This window comes from Tursiops truncatus, chromosome 13 (assembly GCF_011762595.2).
Source record: "Tursiops truncatus isolate mTurTru1 chromosome 13, mTurTru1.mat.Y, whole genome shotgun sequence".
NCBI classification, from domain to species: domain Eukaryota; kingdom Metazoa; phylum Chordata; class Mammalia; order Artiodactyla; family Delphinidae; genus Tursiops; species Tursiops truncatus.
The window spans coordinates 44,486,103-44,509,226 of record NC_047046.1 but is presented as its reverse complement, the minus strand read 5'-3'; the positions used below and the strand labels follow the sequence as shown (position 1 = coordinate 44,509,226).

Sequence of the window (23,124 nt, the reverse complement as noted above, 5' to 3'; positions counted from 1 at the left end):
GTCTGAATATGTGATTCCAAAATACAAGAGCTGTCCCTTGGGGTTTAAGTGTGAACCACCATCACTGTGACCTTTGGGACACTGTCAACAGTTTATTATGACAGCAGTGGACAAGTAACTGTCTTACACTGAAGAATTTGCAGCAAAGAGGAAAGGCAAAAGAAATTGATCCTCCTGTCTACTTCTTGCTCCACATGTTGGAAGTTGGGGATGCCCCTGTAGGCTAAGTGATATGATAGGGGCTCTCTTGTCAGATTGGGCTGCCATAACAAAATACCATATTTAGTGACTTAAACAACCACATACTCACAGTTTATTTTCTCACGGTTCCAAAGGCTAAAAGCAAGATCAAGGTGCAGCCAATTTTGTTCCTTATGAGGGCTCTCTTCCTGGCTTGCAGACGGCCACTTTCTCATTGTGTCCTCACATGGCAGAGAAAAACAGTGACCTCTCTAGAATTTCTTCTTATAAAGTTCCTAATTACCTCCGTAAAAGTCCTGTCTCCAAATACAGTCACATTAGGTGTTAGGGATTCAACATAATAATTTGTGGCAGGGTAGGGGTTGCACATACAAACATTTAGTATCAATATATGACATGAAGTAAGTTAATGGATCAGGAGGAGACTTGAAGATGGAAGTATAGGATTTTTTAATCACTTGGAAGTTGTGACAACAGCAGTTAATTGGAGAAATCAAAGTTACATTGCCGTATTTGTATGGCAGGCTGGTGGTATAGATCATAGTACCAACATATATATAAGAAGAAAACAAAGATTTAAATACTACTACTTTGCAAATTAGTGAAATTAGACTAATATTGATACAAATAAGCCCATTTGACTGTTCATATAGAATCCTCTGAGCAGTAATCAGATATTTTCATTTGAATTAAGTTTTTTATAAATGCACTTAAAAAATACATGTAAGCGTTTTTAAAATGCTTAATTTGCATTGAGCTAGAAATAGGTTCTAACTAGGGATAGTGTCATGCACGAATAAAATGTTTTAGCATTTACCACCTTAACAAAAACATAATAAAAGCCCAGGGTTTATAAACAAGAGAAAGACCCTACTTGTTATTTATTACAGACAGGATTAAATACAGACAATTTTTCCCAGCGTTTATCTGTTCAATGTACTATGAAATATAATCGACTCATGTAATAAAAGACAGCATCTTTAGAAGATTTATGTCAATGTTCTTATTAGCTAATGAGTTTACATGTAGACCCCTGGCATTTTTGTTTTCCTCCGTATAATCTTTCCATTCCCAATCACCACAGTTTCATCAGCAATTGCATCCTTTGAAGAGCTATTCTTTCACTGGGATGTGTGAAAATGTAGGACTACTTTTCAGAAAGGAGGCCACTCCCTGAAATCCAAGAATGAATGTCAATGAAAATGAGGTCAATAAAGAGAAAGTAAAAAAAAAAAAAATCACACTTTATATAAAATATTCAGCTTTTTATAAAGTACATGAGATTTATACATGTGTAATCCACTCAAATGTTTAAAGTATTAAGTATACACAATATATTCCATATTATTTGAATTTTGAAAACTTTCCATCAGGCTTTATGCATCCTAATATCTTCTACATGGTCATTAAAGAATACCATAGAATTTATTTTTGAAAAATAAAATGAAAGTGGTAGAAAACATAGTAAATTAAATGTCATTTAAAATGCTACTAAGACAGCCAACCATGTCAATTGTTTTACAAAAACCATCACCTATACTTAGAGAAACCAGAGAATTTCCAATCTGTGCAATATACTATTGTCAGTTTATCTCATGGAATTAATAAAATGGTATTAAGAGAAGCAAACGTTTCTCTCTTTTTTTTTTTTTTTTTGTCTGCATCGGGTCTTAGATGCGGCATGCGGGATCTTTTGTTGCAGAGTGGGGGCTTTTCTCTAGTTGCGGCGTGCGGGTTTTCTCTCTCTAGTTGTGGTGCACGGGCTCCAGGGCGCGTGGGCTCTGTAGTTTGCAGCATGCGGGCTCTCTCATTGCGGCCCACAAGCTCAGTAGTTGTGACACACAGGCTTAGTTGCCCTGTGGCATGTGGGATCTTAGTTACCCGACCAGGGATCGAACCCACGTGCCCTGCATTGGAAGGCGAATTCTTTACCACTGGACCACCAGGGAAGTCCCAAAAAAAGCAAACATTTCTTTCTTTCAAATAATTACTAAAAATTTCAAGTTATGTTTTAAACCTCACTCATGCTAATTTTAGTAAATGAAACAATCATTATAGAATTTGCCTTTCATTTGCTTCAATTTAGTTAAATCTTCATGTGTGTACCCTGCTCTAGAACTGTATTTACACATTTTCCTGTTCACTCCCTAAATAACACTTGATAAATCTAAAGAGCTGCTATGTATTCTGAGACATGTATGCAAGCAAATTTAGAATGCACGGTATGGTTTCCATTGTATCTGGTTTAGAATAAACTAAATATTTTCCAGGTGGTTTTGCAATTTTTTTAAGCTGATCGTAATGCAGAAGCTTTATTTTTTTTCGGTTAGCTTTGGTGTTTTTGAAGTAAAGAATGACAAAAAACAAAAACAAAAACGCTTTACATCTATCTATTAAAATATTTGATAGAGCGTAATTGAAATAAGTCTAAATGGCTGACAAGAATTTGAGCTTAAGCTTGAATAAGTTGACAATATATTTTCCTTAGAAAAAATAAACTAAAATTTTTAAATATGTACATAATTGTGGTGGACAGCTTTAAAATAGCTCCCCATGGTCCCTGCCCCAGGGTGTTTATACCCTTGAGTAACTTCGCCTTGAGTGTGGATTGGACCTAGTGACTTCCTTCCAATGAATAAAATTCTGCAAAAGTGATGTGATGCCACTTCAGATTATAAAAGACTGTGACTTCTGTCTTGTCAGAGCTCTCTCTTGCTGTTCTGATAAAGTCATCTGTGGTGTTTTGAGCTGTTCTATGGAGAAACCCAATGGCAAGGAAGTGAGAGCAGCTTCCAGCAATAGCCGTCAAGAAATTCATGCTTAGTCCAACAGCCTGAGAGACACTGAGTCCTATCAACAGCCACTGAGAGAGCTTGGAGCTAAATCGGTCTATCTGAATTGAACCTTGAAATGACTGTGGCAGGCCAAAATCTTGGCTGCATCCTTGTAGGAGACCCTGAACCTTAGGACCTGTACAAGCTGTGCCCAGATTCCTCATCCACAGAATCTGTGAACTAATACACATGTGCTGTCTTAAGCTGCTAAATTCTGAATCGCTTGCTGTGCTGCAATACATAATTAATACAATAATTAATATAAATAATTTTTACTTTAGGGCACTAATAATGTTCTATTACAGAAAATGGTTACATGCTGTGATGTTCCAATGCCCCCTACTCTCCATCCTTTGTTTCCATGTTTGTAAATTGAGAATGCTGAGAAAGAATATCTCTGCTATTGTTTCCAGATATAAATTTTATCTTATTTACATAATCCTATGACTAAATTCACACTTAGTCTTGATGTCAAAATAGAAGATAAGAATTGTGAAGATTACATGATATTATGCATGGAAAAGTACCTAGCTCCATGTGCTGTTCACTGTGAAAATGCTCAGCAAATAGATATTTGCCACAGGATGGAATGCAGGGAGCAAGCCTGCACTTCCAGTTGAGCTCTTTCTTGGTCAGTTTGGGTTTGTCAGATGGGGTAAATAGGAACAGTTTGGGGCTAAAGTCTTGGTAGGACAGGTAGAAAAAATTCAGTGCTTCAGCATCTTTCATCGTCATTTATTTTGGATTCACTTTTTTAAAAAAAACTTTTAAGATCAATTCTTAAACTTTCTGTAGGAAAATGTTTAGAATGTCAGAATAAAAATAAAAGTGTGAAATACACATTCACAGCCTTACATTTTCAAGTTTAATAAGAACATGATGTTAACAGATATACACGTTGAAAAGCTGAAACGGGGTGGGGAGATGAGGACGGAATAGTTGGTCTATTTGATTTTTGTATTTTAAGATTCAAAAGTTTAGAAGCTCTGGTCCTAAGATTTTTATGACTTAGATGCACACTGACCAGGATTCCTCTGTAGAATAGGTATGAAAAATTAATTTTGTAATGTTACTGTAGTAGTAGATTAAAGATGGCTGCAAATTCTTTGCTGCTCTTTCTGTTAAGAGGTAGAGGAAAAATTCATCTCCCTTTGAATCAGGGCTGAACTTATTAGCTTGCCTGACAAAAAAAACATGACAGAAATGATGCTGTGGGACTTTCAAAGGCAAGAAGCCTTTCAGCTGTCACTCTGACAATGTTATTATACATGCTCTGGGCGAAACCAACAACCATGTAAGAAGTCTAGCTACCTTAGACCACCGTCCTGGAGAGGCCACACATAGGTCCACAATGTGAGCTCTCAGTTCAGCCTTCTAGCTGTTTCCACCAGTAACTAGACTTGTGAGTTTAGCTAACTTGGACCCTGCCACCATAAAAAATGGAAGAATTACCCCGCTGAATTCTCCCCTAATTCTTGATGAACTGTAGTAAAATCATTGTTATTTTAAGCCACTTAATTTTAGGGTAGTTTGATATACAGCAATCATTATCTGGAAACTTCATCATACTCACCTAGTTTTAACCTAAGTGTTTAATATGCGACCAAATGCATAGTCGTCTCAAAGTGAAAAATATATTTTGCAACATTATTTAGAAGTGATAATTTAGGCCCCAATTTATATGGGACAAGGGTGTCATTGGATACCCAGAGGAAAATCATAAAGAAAAAGAATCAATAAACTGAAGGATTTTCATATTGGAAGCATATTGTATGACTTTACAGAAATTCTATATTTCTGCTTTGAGTCATCATGGAACAAAATATAAAAATAAATAGAAATGCATGTATATGTGTGTGTGTTTATATTTACATGCATACTTATATATATGTATATGTTTACAAACAAATATATATAGAAGTTTTGAGTTTAAAAAGACCTGCATTTATTATTCTATGTAGGTAAATAGATTGAATGAAATCTACCAATGTGTATTGCAGTAAAGTTTTTGATATCCAGAATAGATAAAACTGGGTAAAGAACATCGCTGAAAGAACTCTATTTTAAAAAGATTAGTAACTCTTTATGTATCATATGCTTTAACAGTGCTTTAATAATTAATTCTTTAACAGAATTAATTATTCATCTCCCCCACCCAAGGGAAAAAAAACAACCCACATCTTTATTCAGGTAAATACTGAAAATAAACAAAAATGGTAACTTGACTAACAAAGTCCTACTTAATTTCTTTCTCAAAAACCTCAAGTTTACAAAGGCTCACTTTTGTATACTAGGCAGAACACTGAAGTAGATATTCTCAACTGATAAATCGCCACTGATGATTTTCCATAGTGATGCATAAACACAGTTTTTAAAAAAAGGAAAGGAAAACCATCACATCCAGAAGAAGATTTAATGAAAAGCATTAATCTGGCAGCTGCCTTAACTGTGGTTCTTTTTAGAGTCAATCACACTTATTTTTTCATTTGTCAAATTTCCCTATGTTTCTTTCCAAATCCTCAGTATCAAGCTTATACTGGTACTTCGTATTCATACACATTTGGTACTGATACAATTTAGATATTTTCTGTTGACACTTTTCATTGACATTCAACCATGAGAGATAATGATTTAGTTTCCTTATACCACTCTAGGCACCTTTCTCTCTCCTAATTCTTCTTAATTCCTTAATTTTGCTGCTCAAATTCAAACTGCACTCTTAATTTTGTACCCTTTACACAAATAATACTACATTTTTAATACGAAATACTTACAAAATCAAATCTCGATTAACTCACTTTTGATAATTCAACATAATATTATATCATTTTTGTTAAGATGTGTCAGTTTACACGTTAAAGAGTTTTCACGTATATTTAAAATTATTCTAAACATGTTATGACATAAAATTTCCAAAATGTACTGATCAAATATGTCTATTTCATCCAGACTGCTCCCTTTCAGCCCTAGGTGTAAGTTCTTCAGAAGAGTCATATATAGAAAGAAGCAATAAAAGGGATTTTACACTGAATAAAATTCCTTGATATGGCTTGTTAAGAATGCTGTGTCTGCTCAAATCTCAGAGGCTGACACATCCTGGTGTGGTACCAATTCTCCAGTTCTGTGAATCAGCATGATGTCTCAGTACAGGAAATCTATAATGACATAATGTTCACTAAATGCCATCAGAAAGGTAATTGTCAAGTTAAGAAAAAAATAGCACATTTTTGTTAGGAAGAAAAATATTTGAAACATGCTTAAATATTTATCCATTGATTTTTATGGTAATGAATAATAGATAAAAGGCTTAAGAATATCTTTGGACAGCTAAGTGGTAGATAGTAGTGACAGGTTTTTGTTCCCTTTTCCAATTTCCACGATTGCTGCTCTGGAGAAGCTTCAGGGAACTCTATCTGGAGAGAGGTATTTTGCTTTCTCTTTCAGCTTAATGGCAGAGTTTTAATAACTAAAGATCACGCTATAGCCATATTCCATTCAATAGTTTTCCCTTTGTGGCAAAAGATAGAAGCAATTATGTTTCTATTTATTCATCACAAAATGAAGATGAAACTCCACTGCTAAATTGCCATTCTGCAGTGTTTAATGTTCCCCTGAAGATACTGCCTTTTTGGAGAAGTTATATGTGCTTGATTATAAAACTATTCATTGTTTCTCTTCTATTTTAACTTGTAGAGCATGACCTTTCCTTAATTGTTGTTGTTACATTATAATTTATATATGTTTTATAAAAAAACAATTTCTAAATTTAGTGATGGGAACTTTAGTTCCTTGCCATAACACAGATCAGATATCCTGAAAATACTCTGAATAAAAACACCAAAATAAGCTGAAAAACATAGACTAAACATACTTTAAGTGTGTAACTGACGCTATAAGTCATTAGAATAGTTCTATTTGGGGAGGAACGGCCAAGATTCCAAAGGATAAGAAACAAAGACAAAGAGAAAAACCTACTTACCCCTCAAGACATGGTCCTAAAACTATAAACAAGGTAACAGGGAGATCTTAAACACAGTCAGAGAGAAAGGAAAGATAACAAGGACTAATAACAGGCTTCTGAGCAGTCATTTTTAGAAGAGAGTGAAATAATACCTTTCCAACTATGAGAAAACAGTAAGTGACAACCTATACATTTATACATAGCTAAGGCATTATTATAGAAAAAAGCTGAATAAAAGACTTTCAAAGAGAAAAATCCAAATCTTAAATAAATCTTAACCATATCTTTTAGTAGAAAGGAAATTGAATTTAGAAGGATTAAGAAGTGGTACAAAGAAGAATAATCATCAAGGAAATTAGTAAAACGTAGCTAAACATATAAAGTATTGATTTAAAAATAACAACAAGGGTAATTAATTTGGAAGTAAATATAAAAGAAATCTAAAAGACTGGGCAACAATAAAATGTAGAAATTAAGGGGATAAAATGTTTTCAGTGCTTTACCATTATTGTATAGTTTTGTTGGAGGTTATAGGTATTGATTTACTCTACATTTTGTTAAATATGTATGTAAAATGTTAGGTGCCATATGAAAAAAAAGTATGGGTCAAATGCACATTAGAAATCAAAATGTTTAAAATTAAATACTTAAACGATCAACTTAAGAAATGAAAAAGAACAGGGTAAGTTGAAATAAAGAACAAAAATGAAAATAAGATAACAATGGAAGTTAATTAAATAGAAGAAAATTAGAACAAACCAAAAGTAGATTCTATGTAAAACCTACTAATACAGAAAAGAAAAAAAAATGTTGGTATTGAACATCTTTGTGTCTAGAAAGAGGAGGCAATGCAAGGTATATAGAAAAGATTAAAAATGGTATGAAAAAACAATGAATATGTTTGTTCAAATGAATATAAAATTCAAATGACTTGGAAAATTTTCAAGAAAGGGTAATTTAACAGCACTAACTCAAGAAAAAATTTTAATACAATAATAACTATTAGAATGTTCCATCAGAAGTTTAAAATCTATCTCCAGCAAACATACACGCTTACAAATCAACCCTCAAAAAATGATTTTAAATTTAATCACTAAACCTTCAAGAAACTGCTAATTACTTTTAAAAATTCTTATGGGAAGTAGAAAAAAGTTGTTACGTAACCCATTTCTCAGCTAGTATACTTTAGAATAGTGTTACTCAAAGTAGCCAGTCAGCTGTTTGCTATTGATCAGCAATGAGCTAAGGAGTTTGCTGCACTGGAATGTAAATTAATGTGTTGCTTCCTTCACTGAGAAAGTCTTGCATCAAAAAATATCAGGTGAACTAAAATTGTCATCCTTAGTGATGTAGTTGATTTATATTCTGGCCCAAGGTCCTTATTTCATTGTGATCCAATAAAAAACAGTTCAAAACCAGCATCACAAAACCAACACCAGTTCATATATCACACTTTGAGTAGCATTGTTCTGGAAACCAAGAGAGGACAGGATAAAATGGAAAAATTTGAAAAACATTTTTGAATGTAGAGGTAAAGTGCCCAGCCAAGATATTCTCAAATTAAATTTATTAAGGAATTAAAACAAAAAAGCCAAAGTTAGGTTTATCCCAGGAATTTTATTAAAACTCGACACCAATACATAACAAATGAATAGGAAAAATAAATAAGAAAATGATGGACCTTTCTTAATCTAATGTAAGGTACCTAAAAAAACCAAACCAAACAAAAAAACCACAGAGCAACTATGTGATGGTATTTACCACTTTGTGGTAAAAATCATAATCCACCCTTTAAAGTATGAAAGTAAGCAAAAATCATAATCATCATGGTTTATATCTAATATGTATACTGGAAGTAATAATCAACTAAGAAAAGAAAATAATACAAAAGTTTGGAAATAAAGAATGACTGTGGTACAATTACATAGAACATCTAATAAACTCTAGAGACACATTATGGGGATTAATAAGATTAAGATTGTACAATAAGATTTCTGTATGTTATTTCTAGAAATCATTTCTATTAGAAGTGCAATTTTTAAAACATAATTTTAATTGTAGCCCAATATAAAGGATTCACATAACCATAACAAATGTGGATGAAAACTCTACAGAAAATACATAAACTTTGTACTGAAAGCCTTTAATGAAGAATTAATTAAAGAGATATAAATGAAGTTTATAAATAGTCTCAAAATATTAAAGGATGCTGCTTCTTTTCTAATTAATTTTAAATCTAGTTTTAAGGAATACAGTATTTTAAGTAAGGTGGTTAAAAACATGTTTATGGAAAAAAAGAGACCAAGAATAGCAAAGATGATTCTGATAGATGAAAACAACAGATGAGGTTTCAATTATTATAAAGATATGAGATATCTTATAAATATACTGTATATAAAGATATATAATTTAGAAATAATTCAGACAGTGTTGAACTGGCCCCTCCAATGAGATGAGTAGGATAGGATACGATAGGATAGGGCAGATGATGAATAGGGCAAGATTGGATAAGATCAGTTAGGATAGATAAGGATAGAATATAATGGGCTAAGATAGACAAGAATAGAATAGAATTGAATAGAATCTAATAGCAAAACATTTAGTAATATATCCATCAGTGTATAGAAATTCATTATTTTAAATGAGTGGCTTTGCTGAGAGGGGTGAAACAATGGCATATTGAATTAAAGGTACTGAAAAAATGTCACTTAACATAGAAAAAAATCAAGTCCGATGCAAATCTTTTTAATCTGAAAATCAAAACTTTAAAATTCTGATTTAAGCAGAATATATTTATGACACCTGGATCAGGGTGAACTTCTTTAAAAAGACACATAAAGTACAAACCATAAAATATACTTTGTAAAAGTATTTGTATAAAATCACACACACACACACACACACACACACACACACACATGCACACATAAAAAGGCAACCGAATGACTGGGAGAAACACTGGTAAGGCATAAGATAGACAAAAAACTAGTATGCTGAATATGAAATAAACTGTGGTAAATCTGGTAGGAAAATTTTTTTAAAAAGGAAAGAAGGAAAAAAGGAAGGAAGGAAGGAAAAAAGGAAGGGAAATAAAATTCCTACAAAATGGACAAAATATAGCAACAGGCAATTCAAAGGAGAGGAAATATGACTAGTGTTTAAAAATGTCTAACCTCAGTAGAAATAAGAGGAATGTAAGTTAAAACTGCAATAAGAAAAAAATTTCACGTTCAGAAACTGGCAACATTTAGTCTGAAAATAGCATGTTTTGACAAGGATACATAGCAAATATATATATATTTTATAACCCACTGGTGGGAATTTACATGGGTACAACCAATTTGAAGGGTAATTTGACAATATATAGAAAAATTGAAGATGTCCATACTCTTAAGACTTAGTGGTTTTCTCTAGAGAGGCAATCACATACAAGTACACCAGGAGATATATACACAGAAATGCTTGTAATAAAGAAAAGTTAGCAATAACCTAAATTTCCATAAAGTAAAAAGCAGATATATATATATCTATATATAGAATATGTATAGTATTTATTAGCTAAATAAATAATTTAGCTAATAAATAACTTATTTAGTATTTATAAATATTAAATAAATCTATATTTAGCATTTAGTTTAGTATTCAGTAGCTGTGAGATGGATGTATGTGAATTATATGTTCCAAAGTGAATTATTCTCAAAAATATATTGAACAAAAATAAGCAATTTGCAAAACACTGTGGACATCAATAAAATAAATATAATATGTACTTTAGGGATAAAACATATATGCCATAAAATGTAATATTTGCTAAAATATAAGAATACCAAATTAATCATAGTGATTACTTAATATTTATTTACTTATTTCTTAAATAGGTGAGAGAAAGACAAATGTATAAGGGATTATTCTTTCAAATTTTTTAGGTCTAAAGTTTTTCACAGAAATAAGTATATTATATGGTCATCAAATTCAGCCAAACTACTTACACAAGCACAGAAGGCCATTCAAGTGCAATGGAAAAGATGGTAATCTTCTAACCAGGAAAATGTTGATATTAAATGGGCTGTGAGTATAGAAAGTATCTTCTGAGAGCTTCATCTGTTCAGTAACAGGAGTCTAACTAGTGTGAAATCCTGCAATGTGGAATTATAGTAGTAGGACCTGACCATCACCAAAGTCTAGAATCTGTTTATGACTGAAGCTATGAGACCTTTAGGTAGACAAATGAAACAAGACTGAGATAAGGAAAAGGAACATAGGCTTTCAAGCTCAAATTCAACTTCATTTACTTCAGCATTTTAAAAATCTCCTGAAGCCTTTATAGGATATGCCATACCCTTTTTTACACTTTTTTAAAAAAATTTTTTTTCACAATAAATGTTCCAAAGAAAAAATTATTAGTATCTATATCTGTATCTCTATGTATGTGTGTGTGCATGCATTATGTATGTATATGCACAAAAGTACATGTATTAACTTTCTAAGAAAGTACAAGGGGGCAGAGTGATGCCCAAATCATAACAGCAATTAAAATTTAGGAAAAAGTCAGAAAAACCAACTATGCTAGGAATAGAAAAATAGAATGGAATAGAATTGAAAGAATTAAGCTGGGACACTCATCACTTCTCAAGGAATTTCTCTCATTTCACTTGTATCTTATGAGGTAGGGGTATTTTCTGATAGATAGACAAGCCTATCATGGTAAACCCAGATGCATTTTCAATAATGCCTAGAACTAAGTATAGTTCAAGATTGAGGTAAAGCCCAGTAATCTACTTTGGTCAATAACTCCCCAGGAATAATACTATAGCAATTTGCAGTGCCTGTTCTTAGAGTAGGCACATAAAATATCACAATTCCCATAACTGGAATTCAATGATGAAGATTGCATCATTCCCATTTCATAAACAAAAAGAAATTCAGAAAGGATATAAAATTTTCATATAAATAAACGTATATCAAATAAAGTTATTTTTTTCAAACAATGAAGTGTCAGAGCCTTGAGTTCAAAACCAGCTATATCTGATTTCATACACCATATTTTATGTTGCCGAGTTAAATGGGGTTATTACAGTCATGGCAGGACCCCCTAGGATGGGAGCTGTATTACAGTGAAAAGAGACCCAAAGCCCAGTCTGTACCCGCTCAGAGGGAACTGCCAAATTTCCCTATTATTTGAAACATTACTGTGATTTAGATATGGTACCTCTAAGAGGTACATAACACATAACTGGATGGGAACTCAAATTAAGATTTTAACTTCTGTTAAATCAATAATAATTAAATTTCAGATTAGTTTGCCATCATTTAAATAAAAAATAATAATAATAAAAAAAAAACTAAGGTAAAGGACTCTGTGACAGGGAAGGAATACGGGGACACATCTGGGCAAGAAGGATTTACGTCTGGCAATCAACCTGAATGAGATCCTGGACAAAGGGGCCTGGGAGAATGGCAAAGAGGAAATGAATATCTTTTTTGCATATTTAAGTGAAGTTTCCAAAATCACCTGATATATCATATCTTGGTGATAAATCCACATGCATTTAAAATTTATAAACCTGTTATGCAGTACTTAATAGACTCTGGAATTTTTAGGCACATTATCTCTGATAGACACAAGCCGAGTGTTGAAAGAATATGGTGTTATTTACTTGCTGGGTAGAAGCTAGTGCATCCTATTGTTTAGTGAGGTTAGTTTAGCTAGTGAGTCCTATTGTTTAGTCAGATTAGCTTGGTAGTGTTCCCCGGTCAAAAAGTCTAACTGGGATATTGTTTCATCACTATCTTCATCATCATTAGTACTGTTACCATTGCCAATATGATAATGGTCATTTACAGTTCAGAAAGTATTTACACATGCTTATTTACCTCTATGTGTTGGTATGGTATATACAGGTCGGTGAATGGTGTATGTCTTTCTGAAGGAGACATTTGATCTGTGATAGATATATTTTATTCTCATTGCAAAAGGAATAACAGGGTTTTAGAAGGGGAGCAATAATTATTTAAAGCTTTAGAAATATCAATCTGGTTGGTTTGTGGAGCATGTATTATAGAGGAGCAAAAGAGCCAAAGAGAGCAGTTTGAAGAGTTTCAGTTTAGAGATGATCATGGTTTGTTCCAAGATGACAGATAAGAGGCAAAGGCATAGATCTGAGGTTCATTAGCATGTAAAATGCTATCCCTATTAGATAGGATTTAATGGGATTTAAATGAGTGCTTCTAAGACAGAATAGACAGAGAAGAAGAAAGAGGAAGGACTTTGGGTCACTGCAACATTTAGAGGACTCAGGAACCAGGGATGGAGACAGACTGGTATTGAGTTGCAGACTAAGGTAGTGTACACTATCCTAGAAAATTAAGGATTCAGAGGAAGTGGTGACCAACAGACAACTAACCGTTGACTTTGAGAAAATATAAATCACCAGCCCTCCTTGATATAGATATTTTAGTGCTGTCTTAGAGAAGAAAGTCAAAACAGTCAGAAATATGGCTAACTGCAGCCTGGTCAACTGCAAGTGTGGTGTTGTTGCTTCTGATCACTCATATTCTGTGATTTGCAGAATATCACAGAATACTCTGCGGTTGTGTAACTCACGCTCCATACCATTACAGGTTCTGTATAATTCTATTGAACACTCCCTTTGATTATGATTGCCTGGGTTCTATCTCTTAATAACTTCAGGTCTAATGATTGGTTATAAAAATCTTTACTTCAAGTTTCACAGTACGAAGCCTAAGAAAATTATCAATTAATATTATAGCAAACGTCCCTTGAAGTATGTGTAAAATTTATCCCTAATTGGTATTTCAAGTAAATAATACCCTGTAAGAGCTTAATTCCTCTTGGAGGAATCTGGGAATAAATAAGAAAATATATAAGTAAATAAGGTAAATAAATAATTCTGACTTCCATTACCTGTTCACACATTTTAGATAAATTCAGCTTATTAATTTCATTGTTCTCTTTAATATAATACAAACTCTCATTGAGACATAATTCATAATTATAAGAAATATAACTGTGAAAAGTAAGAAATATAATTGTAGGTAAATACAAAGAAAATATGCACCTTGCTTTTTTTGTCTGTTTCTATACTGTATCTACTGTGTGATTATATCTTCTAAACATATGAATATTGTAATACCATTTGTTCTTACATTTAGCTATCCTAGCTTTTAAATTTTATCAAATAATGTCTTTTTAAAATCACACACACACACACAAAAGCATGCACACAAACAAACGAGTATTGTAATGTCTATGTGTTGGCAGACAAACCACACAGGAATGCTTTATTTTGTTTGAAGCTCTGATAGAGTGTTTGTTAGGTATCTACAGTTTCACATCTCCTTCAATTCATCTGACATTTTCAAATATCACTACTGAAAAGGTTACAATTGGATAAAATGCTTTGCAAAGTTTGAGATATAGTCTACAAAGTCTTCCCTTTGATTTATTTAATGGAAATTTTATATAGCTTATTAGCTATAAAAACTTCTCAGCAATCAATAATTCTTATGTCCCCACCATCTACTCATTGACAGGCTAATCCCTGGCCAACGTTGTTTTTAAATATGCCTACGAACACCCCGCCTACCCCCCGAAACACAGATGCACACAGACACACAAAAGTAGACCCTTCTTTACCCTAGTCAAGTTCCTATCTCAGCAAACAACAATCTGGTTTTTTTCATTTCCAGGAAGTGTAAATACACACCTTAAGGCAGCAGGTTGTTCCTTCTCAACTGCTAACACATCTTTTGAAAAACATAGTCCCAGCCTTTCTTCATTATATAGCATTCAATTTCCAAAGTAAATTTTATTTATGTTAAGTATGAACAAAACTCTGTCTTAACTAGAGTTCAGCCCTCAAATATTAAGTGTTTTGTTTCATTCCTGCTGTTATAAAAAGTCCCCATACGATAAGGTAAAGGATTTATGTTGTGATTCTGAATTAAAAGATACTTAAGCGATGATGTATTCAACTGATAAAATGAAAAATTTGCAGTAAATGATAGTAGTATAACCATAAACATTAAAAGGCTTTTTATTGGTTTTTACTTCTTAGAACTCATCCTATTGGCAAAACATAGAACACTTGATTTAGGGGTTAGAGTGCAAATGTTTAATATTGTGACCCTATAATAGCAATGGCAGAACTGACAAAAAGGAGAAGTGGGGGGAGGGAATGTGGGCTTACCAGTTTACCCATTTACATAATATGGAGTCATAACTGTGATTAGAAATACAGAGTCAAGCATAGCATCTAAAGTTATAAAGGTAACAAAGAATGGTTTTAAATTATATACCTATCAAAATCAGATGGTGGTAGAGAAGGAAGCAGGAAGGTAATATAAGTCAAGTGAATTCCTCAGCAAATAAAGGTAAGGGAATGTTATTTTTATTGTTACAATAGTGACCCGCAAAAGAAATAACATTTGAAATACTTAGAAGTCAAGATCTCTGTGAAATTAGTCCAAACTTGGAGAAAAGGAGAGAATCACCTCTGCACTGCCTGAATATTTTTCCTTATGCATGTGTTAGTATTATTTACATATAATTAATAACACGTTTTATAATTTGGTAAATAGTTTTAAAGACAGCTAAACTTTTTCTTTAATATCAGAAAACATAGCGCATAATCAATAAACTGAAATGAAAAATCAACATATTTGGTACACATTCTTCTGCATTAAAATTGATAATAGTAAGCAATTCTACTCGAAGATTTAATTATCAGAGGGTGCGTTTTGCGGCTAATTCATCCTGGCGGACTCGTTGGGTTACAATTTTGCACATAAGTGTTCTTCAGGAACAATATTAGGGTTCCTTTATGACAGAGGCAGGCAATTAGCTACTCCCACCTAAAATATCTCCCAGGCTAAGATAATGTCTTATATGTTTGTGATACAGAATTCTAGGCCTTTATCAAAGTACTTTAAAAAAAATAAATATGTATCACAAAATACTTTTTAATACAGTCAGAAAATACTGACTATGCCTATAGGCATTCTTGCATTTAATCTCTGTACAAAATGAGGTGACCCATGTGGACTTGAAAGTAGTTTTTAAAAATTATCTTAACAAAGTATTAAATTTCATAACTATATGTTTTTTATGTAAAATAATTTCCCTTTTAAAAAATTATACAGAATTTCTCTAGTTTAGACATCCACCACTGGCTTAACCATTAATTGTGGTCAATTCATTTCTCATCAAAAAACTCCACTGAATCAAATGATATTAAGGGGGGGGGCACAGTATGAGAAAAAGTGAACATTTATTTCTCAATTTTCTCTACGTTCATGCTTTGTGTCTTACCAAATTGTTAGCAAAGTGCATTGGTAATATTTTTGTATATGTATTTGTGATAGAAAATACTTTATAGAATCATAGCATTATGATTCATAGTTAATATCCTTGGTAAATGAAATATATGAGGCTTAAATAACATAACATGCAATGTACTCTTTTCAAAGTTATTTTCCCAAATTAAGACAAACCTTATCCATAAAGTCAATTTTAAAGGCATAAAATTTTAGGTCATGTTTCAGACATTGGGAGAGTTAGTATAAATTATTTTACTCTTAATAAGATTTCCAAATCCTTTCTCCCCTTTATTATTTTTCAAAAAAGAAAGAAAGAAGAAAAGACAGAGTAACTGTCATTCTGTTATGATTTTGGATAAGCCCTGATGATTGAAAGCACCAAAACAAATTATATTCACAAAGGTCAACTCCCCTGCCTAGCTTTTTAAACTGTTCATATTCCAACCCACCCTATCTAATTAGCTTTAGGTCCCCAAATACACAGTGGATGAAGTCCATTTTTTCCTTGTAACCTTTTCCAATTTTCTGGTCCTGTTGCATATTTTGTTTCCTGAACACCTATTGCATTTAAAACCATCTATACAATAAACATCATCTCAAATTACATTAAAAAAAATTTTTTTTCCAGTGAGTCTGTTTGTTACAGGAAGAATTCCATGTCCTAGATATATCAATTAAACATTGACCCAGTGTCCCTACAGTGACAAGGAATTCATAAAAAGCAAGGAGGAAATTCCAATATATATATATGGGAAACAAATACCCATTGGTATAATAAGTTTTTCCAAGAAAATTTAGTAGTTTTAATTTAATTTATTTACTTAGAGGTGTCTGAGACAGTCTCCAAAGTGTCCTTCCCTTCTGCAATGTATGCAGAAGCATTACTTACACAATGGGAAATCATTTTGGTTTTAGATTCTCTTCATGTTATCCACTGTTAGTTACACATTTTACCTGTGTCCTAAGTATCCAGTCAACAATGCACCATAAATTCATAATTCCCAGGTTTATTTTCATTGTGCAGAGAGATCAGATATAGCCTACTAAAAATCATTTTGTGAATAGGACTTACCTTTATCTTTCTGCTAGTGAATGATACTAACATGAAGGCTTTGATATAAGGTCATTAACTTGTTCACAACGTAATTTTATTGTAACCATTGTTCTTCTGGGTAGTTGCTAGTAGAGAGAGAATGAGTTCTATATCTGCTGTTAATTATTTCTTATCCACCTCTGGTATATTAAATTTGAGGATTTCTGTTTATCAAGAGAAAGAATTAAAAGAGAGACTAGGAAAACCACCAACAGGAAGAAAATAATATACCTATCCATCAAAACTTTATATCCAGAATATTTGTAGAAGTATAAATCAATAAAAAAAGACAACACAGAAAAAAGGAAAACAAGAGACGAAAGACACTACTAAATAAGATACCCAATGGCTAATAAATCTATATAAGGTGCTAGACCACAGAGAAATACAAACTAAGACGACAGAAATACGATTCCACACTTACTAGAATGGCTAAAAGACAAAAAATATCAGATGTTGGTGAAAATATAGAAGAAGCAGAATTCCCAAACATTGCTGGTATGAGTCTCTACTAGTACAACCACTCTGGGGAACTTTTAGACAGTGTCTACTAAGGCTGAATGTGTGCAGTTCACAAAACCTCCACTCCTGGTAATATATCAGTCAGAAATATGTGCACGTGTTTATCATAAAAGCATGTCCTAAAATGTTCAAAGCAGTACCATCTATAGCAACCACAAACTTGAAATTTCCCAAATGCCCCATCAACCACTGAATGAATAAGTGAAATAAATAAATGATGTTCCATTGTAGGGATACTTTCATACCATTCAACCCAAGTCCCTTCCTTTATCCCAGTGCTTTATTAGATTGGATGTAAACTCATGTAACACCTTCTCACATTAGGGAAGTTGTTATTAATAAGGTAGAGCACAGAGGATATGAAAGTCAAATTAATATGCAGAATCTTAAATTAATTACCAGTATTGTTTTCCAGAAAACAATGAAATTAGGGATTATATTTCTCATAGAATCTCAGTTTGACTTTCTGTATCCAAAACTCTGGATGGTTTTCTAATCAAATATCTATCTGTAAGCTTTATCAGTCGATGACTCACTTTCATGATAGGAACAGATAAATACTTATTATTACAAAATTTTAAAAGGGCAGAAACTCAAAGAGTAATGCATTTTAAAATTTTGAACCAAACAAAAGACAAAAGTCCACTAGAAGACACCAGAAAATTAAAAGCTGGCTTGTAGTAACTCTGGGCACCAACAGGAGTATATCTTGCCAATGCACTCTGATTTACTTAAGCATGTAATGTTATTTTTTTACTCTTATAGCCTGAAGAGTCACAATGACCCTGTTCCAAACAAACAGACCAACTCTTATCTGTGAGGAAATTCAGAGCTGAGCTGAGGCATAATTTCCATAAACACCCTGACTACAGACATATTATTACATTACTAATTGAAGTATTTCTTTGAAATTGCTGGTCGAGAGCCAATAAAATCTCTACTGAATGACACCCAAGCCTGCTAAAAAAATTACCTTTAATCAGAATGTCAATAGAGCTATTAATAATTTTTCAGAAGCTGCTTCATACTTACAGAGGTAACCAGGCAGCTTCTGTGAAAAAGAGGAGCAAGATATTCCCTCTCCCCATTCCTTCACTATGACAGTGTAATTCGAGTCTCATTAATCTGCAGTGATACCTTCGATTGTCAGCAGGCATGGCAGAGATGGTTTGGGTCTAGGCTAATATAAAAATGGCAGGAGTAGAGTTTCCCACTCATTTTCATTGAGGTTTATTCACAGCACTGCAATACATGTAATGGAAGGCTTGGCCATCTTCTTAATAGTAGAAATGTAAGGACCGTCTATCAGTGCCAGAGGCAGGAAGTTGATATGATATATCAAGCGTCACTTAGCACTTGCACTTTCAGAAAGATCCATTATTACAATATTTATTTTAAACTGCCCAAGTTGTATCCACAATAGTAAGACATCCATCTTATCAGTTACATAGCTTTAATCCCTAACGTTGTTAACTGGATATTGCGTACTACAGCCAGCCACTCTCTGAATTCTGAGAAAGTAATAATTTTTAATTTCTACTTAGACATTTCTCAATTTATCATCCTTTTCTTTGAATTCAATAAATTCTTGTTTTATGAATCTAGTCTGTAAGTCCTGGCTGAATAAACTATAATAATTGTGCCATGTTGTTAACTGAGAAATGGCTGTACTGCCTCATTTCTTAAAACTGTGAAGAAAAGATTGGATAGAATGATTGTTACTCAGTTATCTCATACTTGAATTTTCAGAATCTCCACAAAAACTGTGTTCTCTGCAACAGTCTTGTGAACAAGAACCTGTAAGGAAAGAAAGGGAAAGCACTTATAAACAAAATTAAATTTCTAGTGACCATGCTCCCAATTGAATTCTTAATCTATTTAACCCTGCCCAAGTTTTCCTCTTTCTGTGGAAGGCTGAAATTGTGTGCCAGGGAACCACTAGTTTTGATGTTAATAATTTATAGATGTTGGCAACAGATATAATCTCTTTAAGTGTTATGGGAATAGCAGCTGTGAATAACTTAAATGTGTAGAATGAGGATTGAGGAAAGAGAAGTAGCATTCCTATTACATATTCAAAGTATCTTTACTTGCAGTGCAGAATTAAATTCGCTCCCCTAAATCAAACCAGAGGATGATGATGAATTTGCATTTAACTATACTGAGAAAATGGACAACATGTGGATTTTTAGATTAAATATCTAAATACAGAGGGGAAGAGGGAAATTACAAGTACCTTGAAAAAACATAACTGAAACACTCATAAGATAAGGAGATGTAGGCTATTCTGGAATGATTGCAGCGTTCTTTGTGTTTTTATATATAACTGTTAAAATGCAGTAAGGAACCTTTTGTGAGATTGCTGATTTCACAAAATTTATGTTTTATCAGTATTTGCAGCCCTTTTTCACAATTCCTAAAAACTCTAAAAGAAGAATAATGTTTAACGTTCATCATTTAGTTTCAATTTACTTTCAAAGTATTCTTGTTACTAATATCTAAAGTCCTCTTTGCCAGGAATTAACACTTTCTTTCCTTTAAAAAATGCAAGCTTGTGGGCTTCGCTGGTGGTGCAGTGGTTAAGAATCTGCCTGCCAATGCAGGAGACACAGGTTCGAGCCTGGTCCAGGGAGATCCCACATGGCGTGGAGCAACTAAGCCCGTGCGCCACAACTACTGAGCCTGCGCTCTAGAGCCCTCAAGCCACAACTGCTGAAGTGCCCATGTCTAGTGCCTGTGCTCCAGGACAAAAGAAGCCACTGCAATAAGAAGCCCGCGCCCCGCAATGAAGAGTAGCCCCCACTCGTCGCAAACAGAGAAAAAGCCTGCACACAGCAACGAAGACCCAGCACAGCCAAAAATAAAATAAATAAAAAATATAAATTAAAAAAATAAATTCAAGGTTGTATCTCCAAGTAGATGAATTCATGTAACATAATGGCTAACTTTGTGTCACTAACCCTACCCGGCAATCTTCCTTTTTCTCCTTTCTGTATCGGTATGAAACCTATCAAGGGACTATAGAGAAGCTGCCTGAAAACGCTAAAAAGCTCTTCTTTACCAACCCCAATCTGCAATAGTTTTTTTGTTACATGATCATCACACTTTTATTGTTCAAAATAGTTTGCTTTGGTGATTGAATATTAGGCTCCAATCTTGAGTACTCAACCTATTGGGTGCGCCGCCTTGAACAAATTACTTAACTTCTCTGAGTCTCATGTCTTCATCTATAAAATGAGAATAATAATATGAAGGAAGAGATGATACATGTGAAATTCTTAGAAAAATACATACAAACAGAAATCAAATAGTAATAATATAAAAATAGCTATTTTAACAATAATGCACATTTGAGGAATTCTCTCTGCCAGGCACATTTCTAAGTTCTTTATGTGTTTTATATTTAATTCCAAAGACAGCCCCATGAGACAGATAACTATCTCCATTCAGGAGCCCTGGATTCTATGATACTTGCTCAAGTCACAATATGTTGGCTGGTCTTAGCCTTACTGTAAGTTGCTCTAGAACCAGGCGTTTGGTTTCTTCTTTTATATCTTGACAACTTTGAGATGAATTATTAATGTGATTGATGTGCAATAATTCTAAAGTGTCTAGATTCAAAGTGAAGTAGTCTACAAAGTTTCATGTGTAGGATAGTGTATTGTAAAGTTCTCACAGTCATTTACTATCACCTGTTAGGTGCAAATTACTGTCCTAAGTAACTCTTCAGTTAGTAAGTTTAGGAAGTGATCTTTATAGAAATTAAATAATTTTCCCAAGTCACTGAGACAGCAGATAGCATAATTAAGGTTTGAACCAAGGAAATTCTGGCCTTTACATCCCTGACATGTCTTCTGGAAATGAATATTTAAGACTTCTACAAAGGCATGACAAAAAGTATAAAACCCAAGGTTACTATTTCCAGGCAAAAGCCTCAGTTATACAACATAGGAATTTTGCATGTCTGGGAAAAATATATTTTGTTCAAAACATTTAACTTGCAAATAGTTTTATTTGTTCATTTTTTACTTTGTTACAAAAATCCTGAACAGGTTCTAAAATGCAACTCACAGCTAGAATGCAGAGCAGATCTCAGAGTGCTCAGACACAGAGATAGACCAGAATTGCATTATTGAGGAGATTGTGAGAGGGTAACTGATTCCGGAAATAATAATTATTCACATACATTTACTCCCACTCCCTAGATAAATCCCACTAAACTTGTAGTGAAGGGATGGATATAAAGGCATAAATATGATGACAGAGAAACTAGGAGAGAGAGAGAAAGAGAGGGGAAAAATACCTGAAGAAGCCTGCGGAAGGAGTCCAAAATTTAGTAAGACCTAGCTAAGAGTGATTAGCAAATGTGACTCTGCTTGATACTAAAGGCTCCAGTTTTGCAAATCCAATGGACAGAGAAAAGGAAAGGTTAGACTATTCTGTGAAAGACAACTAACCCATCCAGAACCATACACATTCCCTCTTACACAGACACAGCTACACTTACCTACACTCTCATACATATTCTTCAGCTTGTGTGTAGAACACTGCAGAAGTCTATCGCCTGTTAAAAAAGGGAAATAATAAAGAGTTTTCTCTGGAATGTGAATGGGCCACTCAATCTGGTATTTAGGACTTCACAAGTAAAGATCACCCACTGCTCAAACACCCAAAAGAGCAAAGCCTGCCTGTTCACAAGCCCCACCAAGTTACTATTTTTTCCACACAATAGTAAATGTGAATTAACAAGACAAGACACATAAGATATTTGGGGGATTCTTTTAAGTAAAAGAAACAAAGATAAACAGATAAAATTACTCCTAAAAAGATATGTGAGTGAAAAAATTGTACATCCTTAAAACAAGATACACTGTAAAAGAAACAATTAGAAGACAATGTTTTTTGTCTTTGTTTTTGAAACAAATATATGCAATAAATATCAAAATTTTAAGATTCAATAAATAGAATTTAGGTACTGGGTAAACAGGTTTCACTACAAATTTCTTTGAAGTGCTTTATGTTGGAAAATTTTTATAATAAAATGTTGGGGAAAATCAATAGAAATATTCAAGAATAAAGTTTGGTAAGTTTCCTCAAAAGAGCTGAAAACAAAGAAAAAGAAATTTAAAAGTTGTGAAAAAAGTAAGGAACATGAAGAAACAATTCTGTATCCC

General features: G+C 33.2%; 1 long non-coding RNA gene across 1 annotated transcript; it reads right to left on the bottom strand.

Annotated features, from left to right (window-relative positions):
• Window positions 1–17,411: 17,411 nt before the first annotated feature.
• LOC141276262 (uncharacterized) lies at window positions 17,412–22,514 on the bottom strand. The gene is made up of 4 exons (XR_012325531.1): window positions 22,458–22,514; window positions 21,120–21,177; window positions 19,688–19,747; window positions 17,412–17,592 (listed from the first exon to the last, which is right to left on the bottom strand). It is a non-coding gene; the product is annotated as an uncharacterized lncRNA (long non-coding RNA).
• Between the last annotated feature and the right edge of the window lie 610 nt (window positions 22,515–23,124).